The 7,753-nt window shown below is 39.0% G+C and overlaps 1 pseudogene; it reads left to right on the top strand.

Moving 5' to 3' along the window:
- Positions 1–5,339: 5,339 nt before the first annotated feature.
- Positions 5,340–7,273, top strand: LOC140598489 (uncharacterized; annotated as a pseudogene).
- Positions 7,274–7,753: the final 480 nt, after the last annotated feature.

Here is a 7,753-nt window from a genome sequence, read left to right on the forward strand (position 1 = left end):
ATGACTTACTTCTCCACGCTCTCTGTGATTATATCTATGAGCTGGCAACGACTTTCACAGATTTCTACGATAGCTGCTATTGTGTAGAGAAGGATCGACAAACTGGACAAGTGTTGAAGGTAAACATGCAGCGCATGCTGCTTTGTGAAGCAGTAGCTGCTATTATGGCCAAGGCATTCGATATTTTGGGAATGAAACCTGTCCAAAGAATGTAATCCTTAGGTTTGAACACTGTGTGTTTTTACCAAAAATAGCCATTTAGCACTATTTGCTTTTTTACAATCATACGGATATAAAAATTAAGTAAATGAAATTTGTCAACTAAAAAAAAAATTACTTTAGAACTGTTAGCAAACTACTTCTTTAAAAATAAAAAAAATATTTATTTATTTTTTTATTTACTTATTTATTTATTAATGAGAGACACAGAGAAAGAGAGGCAGAGACATAGGCAGAGGGAGAGGTAGGCTCTTTCCAGGAGCCTGACCTGGGACTCGATCCCGGATCCCAGGATCACCACCTGAACGAAGGCAGGAGCTCAACCGCTGAGCCACCCAGGAGTCCCAGCAAACTTCTTCTTATTTTTAAGTCAAACTCCAGTAAATTCCATTTATCATTCATAATCATGCTCATTCTTTATCTCCACAGCAATCAACTCCAGTCTCATTTTGAACATATAAAGTTACGTAATCTGCCTTCTACACAAAAGCCCTCAAATACGTGCTTATACTCACCCCACATCTTCACACCCAGCAAGAGTGAAGTCCTATATTGAAATACCTGATATCAAATCCATGTGCCTACATGGTCTTAGACAAATTTTGCATTCTCCCTCTTCCTCATTCTTACATGTCAAATGGGGATAATAATGCCTACATCATAATATTTTTATGATGATTGAATGAACTAAAGTGTAAAAGTACTTAGGAAAACGCCTGGCCTGTACTATGTGCTCAGAAAGCATTGACTATTATATTAAGACACTAAAATCTCTTTATTATGTATTATTTTATGGACATTATTCAAAGAATTATTGGGTCTTATCTCATTAACTCCTCAAAAACTGAAAAATACCCAATATCTGTTTATGCTCTGTTAATATTTTTACCATAAAACCCAGGGAAATTCCAATAGAGTCCAACTGACTAGTAGCATTACGCTGACACCCCACCTCCCTTTTTAATGAGGATAGAATAAAGTTTTTATTCTCTATAAAGGGAAAAGCAAAGCTAGGCAGGGAAGCTGTAGGGACACTTTTTAAAGATCAGGGAGTCAGTGGGTGGATTCTTTGTTCCTTAGTTTTCCTTCTTCAGTTTAATCCATCCATAGAATGCCCAACAAATAGTCTTAAGTCTGTTGGAAAGATGCCTGGAATTACTGCCACTGTCATAGAAGTCTCAGTCGAAATGAGTCACAGTATCTGATCCTGTATGTTTTAAAACAAAAAAACCAGGCAATGTAACTGGGATATCCACAACACCAGACAGGACTAGAATGGATTTGAGTTGAATGGCAGGTCCCTTGGAAATGCAAACCAATTAGCTTTGTGATATCCTTTCTGTCATTTTATTAACCTTATAATAAAGCAATAACTTATTTTATGATAAATTTTCTTTTTTTAAATTTTTTATTTATTTATGATAGTCACACACAGAGAGAGAGAGAGGCAGAGACATAGGCAGAGGGAGAAGCAGGCTCCATGCACCGGGAGCCCGAGGTGGGATTCAATCCCGGGTCTCCAGGATCGCGCCCTGGGCCAAAGGCAGGCGCCAAACCGCTGTGCCACCCAGGGATCCCTATGATAAATTTTCATTTCCACTTGTTGTATTTGGAAAAGATTTTGCCATATTTCTACTTTATGCATAAAGTTGTTTAGGATCCCACAGAGTCAGAAATGGATCCAGTTGTGTCCAATTTGAAAGTAAATTTTCCCTTGAAAAGCAATGTCCTTTTTTTTTTTTTTTTTTTTTTTTTTACCATTGTTGATTAGGTATATAGTAGCCTGTTCTTCAATGGGGTCATAAAACTGTGAACTGGATAAATGACATTTTAAGAAATCATCTAATTTCAAAATAATATGACTCTAAAACTTACTTTAGAACCATATTTCTAAAGAGCAACAGACCAAGATGTTCCCAAGTTATTTTAGAAATGTACAATTCTTATTTTCAGGTCCTTCAGTTATTATTGATGGGTTGGATTTCTCAGTAGAGTTTTATTACGATTTTTTATTTAATATATTTTGGATCCTTTCACAAACCTGGACCATTTCCTCTAACTAATCTTCTTCAGTTGTGGCAAAGTAATTTTTTAAAAAGATTTTAATTATTTATTCATAAGAGACGCCGCCTGAGAGAGAGGCAGAGGGAGAAGCAGGCTCCCTGCAGGGGAGTCTGATGCAGGATTGGATCCCAGGAACCCAGGATCACACCCTGAGCCAAAGGCAGATGCTCATCCACTGAGCCACCCAGGGGTCCTCGTGGCAAAGTGATTTAAAGAAAATTTCTATCAGCCACCTTGTTAGAAATAAAACATACTAAAGCTATTTGCACTTTTCTGTGTGTGTGTGTGCTGCAGAAACAAATCGTTGAATTACATGACCTTACTAATGATTAAAATAGATATAATTTCTTCACATGTACAAGAATATGCTATATTTGCAACATCATCTTATACTCATCTAGTTAAATTTTTAAATTTCTATTGAACAACTTATGTATCTATTGTCTCTCAGCTACCTACTCTTAGTTCTGTGTGCTGATCATTAATGCTAGGCAGAGTTAGGAGGCTGCAAATTGCATTTCTGAGACTTCTTTGCCAAATGGCTTTCATATGAAAGGAACACATGGCTGAAAAGGAACAAACTATTTATAGAAGCAAAAAAGATGAATAATCTCAAAGCATTAAGCTAAATGAAAGATGTCAGCCTCAAAGGTTATATGCCACAAGATTCTATTTCCAAGGCAAAACAACAGAGATAAAACACAGATTAGTGATTTTAGGGTCTTGGGGCAGGAGGAAAATTGAACTTCAAAGGAGTAGCACAAGGGGATTTTAGATGCAAGGTTGTTGTCCTCTAGAGTGAATGCGAATTCTGTTAAGAAGCATTGTTCCAGAGGAACAGAATTTTAAGGATGAATTTTCTGAACTGGTTCTGGGGTTTCTGGACTTGGACCTCTAATCTGATTAGATTTAAATATGCTAATGAGTTTATTTCCACTGGGAAAGAGACCATTGAGAGTCCATGAGGTGAACTATCCATAGAGATACTCAAAACATCTGCATTGGATATTCCTAATCTACCATTTATAAGAAGCAAGACGCTAAGTGACTCTATATGACAAATGCAACAATTTTTTGAAACTGAAGAATATAATGACTTTGGTTGCTTGCTTCTGATATCATTGGACAAAGGAGTGAAAGAAAAGGACAAGCTCGAGGATTTGAATTCCCACCTCCACATCCCTAAAATGACCTAAGAGCTTCTAGGGGTTCCTTGAGGCAGAGCCTTTTCTTCTGTAGCCACAAAACTGAAAATCATAAAAATCAAATGCAGCAACCCATCCTGTGATTGGCTAAATTGCAATGTAAGTTGAATTCTCAGATTCACAGAGTATCAGCTTCCAAAATAAGAACATTAGTTGGGAAAAAATTGGATCTTGAAGCTGTAATAGGAAGAGTGGAAAGACTGATAAAACTAGGGACACTGAGCCCCAAATTTTGATAATCAATCTTGCCAACAGAAAAGTTCTTCCCACTTCCATATCTCCCCACCCTGAGTGGTATCAGGCTCTCCACCAACAGTGGTATAGGTCTTTCCACCTTACTCTTAGAAAAGCTCACCCTGCCTTGACTGAGGAAACTGAAGTAATGGCCTTTCCTGAAATAGTTGCCACCTAGGATAGTGCTGATTCTTGTCTGGACCCATCCCCAGCAGCCTTCATTCATTCTAGACCTATAACTAGACTCAAGTTCAAGCAAGTCTCTAAAAGAAGGTAAAAAATGTGTTCTATGAAAGAGTACACTTCACTCTACAAAAGTATCTGGGTTTTCTAAATTCTACAGACAGAAATCCAGGAAACACATGTGGGAATGAATATAACGGTGTGGAATAATGACAGAAGGAAATTAAAGTTGATTCACGCTGGGGCTTCTGGGTGGTTCAGTCAGTTAAGCATCTGCATTTGACTTAGTTCATGATCCTGAGGGTTTGAGTCCTGCATTAGGCTCACTGGTCAGCGAGGAGTCTGCTTCCCCTTCTCCTTATGTGATGTCTCTGTCTCTCTCACTCACTCTTTCTCAAATAAATAAATAAATAAATAAATAAATAAATAAATAAATGACTCGGGATTAATTTATTAATATAGACTCACTAAGCAGAGATTCTGCATTTACTATTGCAACTCAGGAAGGAAAGAACTCTAATAGGTTGGTTGGTTGGTTGGTTGGTTGGTTGGTTGGTTGCAACATGGATCAAAAGATGGTTCACATTGAGAAAATGAGAAATACTAAACCTTCCTTAGGATAATGGAGATTGAAGTGGCAGAGAGCCAGTCTTTTAAGGCCTACTCACTCACATGGGGAGAGTCCAGAAGACATACCTTTTGTTAACTATTTGAGAAACAAATTTGTGAGGGGAGCTCCAGCAATCTTGAAAAGTTCCTTGATTACTCTTCTCCATAGGTCAGCTGTTATAGTAGGAACCACAGCCACTCAATTGGAAAACCTAAATGTTATGGGAATCATGGGATCCAGGAGGCAGGGCCAAATCAAGGTTCAATAGCAAAGTGGACAGGATTACTGAAATGTTTAGCGAGACCCAACGCGGCAATCAGAATAGTCTGACTTGTTCAGATCTATGTACCACCAAGTTAACCACGGTGCTCCTAGAGTAAAATGGATGGGAGCTCAAGTTCTTACTTGATTTGTATAAAGAGAAAATTTCTAGGTGAAGTAAATAAAAGTCTAATTTGAATCATGAAATCAAAAAGTCACAGCTTTGTAATTTTCAGAACCAGCACCCCTTGAGTAAATGGAGGTGTAGTTCCCCGATGGAAGGAAACCAGCACACTAGCAATAATATGGTCAATATAATAGCATCGTGTGATGACAAATGGTAGCCACACTTGTGGTGAGCATAGCATAATGTATAGACATGTCACATTACTCTGTTGCATATCTAAAATTATTGTAAAATTGCATATCAACTCTTCTTCAATTAAAAATTATATTTTAAAAGATTATATTGTTAACTGCCTCCCAGCCTTCTCCAAAAGGATTTATGGCCTTTTGCCAGGGTTAAATTTGTAGTGAAGCAAACAAAATAATCAGAACTTTCCATGAATACTGGACAACCTGGCTCTGAACTGACAGTGACTCCAAGAGACTGAAATGGTCACTGTGGTCCTCCAGGCAGAGTAGGGACTTGTGGAGGTCAAGTGAACAATGGAGTTTTAGCTCAAGTCCGTCACACAGTTGTGTCCAATGGGTCTCTGAACCCACCCTGTGGTTATTTCCCCAGATCCAGAATGCATAATAGAAATAAATACTTAGCAGCACCTAGCAGAATCCCCACATTGCTTCCCTAACTTTTGGAGTAAGGGCTAAAACATTGGGAGAAGCCAGATGGAAGCCATTAAAACTTTAGCCTCTTACGAGGCAAATCATAAACCAAAATCAATGCCACATCCCTGGAGGAACTGCAGAGATGAGTGTCATCATCAAGTACTTGAAAGATGCAGTGATGGTGATTCCCACCACATCACCATTCAACTCTCCTATTTGGCCTATGGGAAGACAGATGGATTTTGGAGAATGACAGTAGATAATCATAAGCTTAACCAGGTGGCGACTCTAATTATAGCTGCTATACCAGATGTGGTTTCATTATTTGAGCAAATTAATTCATCCCCTGATGACTGGTATGCAGCTATTGATCTGACAAATGCTTTTTTATCCATTCCTTTCCATAAGACCCACTAGAACCAGTTTGTTTTCAGCTGGCAAGGCCAGCAGTACACCTTCACTATCATCTCTCTGGGATATATCAACTCTCCAGCCCTATGTCATAATTTAGTTCACAGGGATTTTGATTGCCTTTTTCCTTCCAAAAGATAATCACACTGGTCCTTTACATCAATAAAATGATGCTGATTAGACCAAGTGAGCCAAAAGTAGCAACTGCTCTAGACTTATTGGTTAAACGTCTGCATGCCAGAAAGCTGGGAATAAATCTAATCAAACTTCAGGGACCGTCTACTTTAGTGAAAGTTCTAGAGGTCCCAATGGTATGGAAAATGGCAAGATATCCCTTCTGTGCAAAAGTAGTTGCACAGGGCCCCTCCTATAAACAAGAAAGAAGCACAATGCCTAACGGGTCCATTAGGATTTCAGGATTTTGAATGTTCACCAAAGGATAATCTTTGCAGAGGAAGATTTTAATAATCAAGTGGACAGGGTAACCTGTTCTACAGATACCAGTCAGCCTCTTTCCCTCTCCATCCCTAATGGGCTCATGAACAAAGTGGCCATGGTCACAGGAATAAAGTTTATACATGGGCTGAGCAATAGAGACTACTACTCTGTAAGGCCAACCCAGCTGTGACCACCACTAAATGTTCAATTGGCTAGTGGCAGAAATGAGCAAAGTCCCCACGTGGCACAACTTTCCAAGGTGGTCAGCCAGCTACCTGTTGACAAGTTGATTACATTGGAATGCTTTTATCAACGAAGGGGAAGTTTTCCTCTATTGGAATAAACACACTGGATATGGATTTGTCTTTCCTGCATGCACTGCTCTAGTGCATCTAACGTTATCACGTTAGATTTATAGAATTCCTTATTCACTATCCTGGTATTATACACAGCATTGCTTCTGATCAAGGAACTCATTCACAGCAAAAGGGTTCATGCTCATGGAATTCACTGGTCTTACCCTGGCCTCACCATCCCCAAGCAGCTAGCTTGATGAAACAGCAGAATGGCCTTCTGAAGCTTCAGTTACAGCATCAACTAGGTGACCACATCTTCTCTAGAAGACCATATATGTTTCGAATCAGTGCCCAATATATAGTGCTGTTTCTGTCATAGTCAGGTCTCATAGGTCCAGGAATCAAGGGATGGAAATGGGAATTTCCATCCACTCACTATTTCCATTCAACTCACTATTATCCCTAGTGACCCACCAACAAAAATTGTGCTTCCTGTTCCCATGACTTTAGTCCCTACTGGCCTAGAGGTCTTAGTTTCAGAGAGAGGAATCCTTCCACTATGATTCTGTTGAAGTAGAAGGTAAGACGCACCCACTCCCACACCCCACCCCTGGCCACTTTGAACTCCTCATGCTTTTCTTTTTTCCTATTTATTCCATTTGGTATGGGAGTGTGTCTCCTATACCTGTCACACCATCATATTTAGGCAGCAAATAACATGTTTGATTTCACAGGTTCACAGCTATAGAGCAATTTGGCTCATCATGAATTGTATCTTGAATCTCACCCATATCCAATTTACTAGATTTTTAGATGAGTCTTCAGACTGGATTTTTGAGTTATGCTATCATGAGTTAAGACTTTGGGACTTTTAGGATGGAATGAATGCATTTTGCATGTGAGAAATATAAGGATTTTGAAACTTTGTCCCCCTAAACTCATATGTTGAATCCCTTTCTACTATGTGAGGTTACAGTGAGAAGAAGGCCATCAATGACGATGTGGGACTTCACCAGACACCAAAACAATGGGCTCCAAAAACA

The sequence above is a fragment of the Vulpes vulpes genome, chromosome 4, assembly GCF_048418805.1.
Source record: "Vulpes vulpes isolate BD-2025 chromosome 4, VulVul3, whole genome shotgun sequence".
NCBI classification, from domain to species: domain Eukaryota; kingdom Metazoa; phylum Chordata; class Mammalia; order Carnivora; family Canidae; genus Vulpes; species Vulpes vulpes.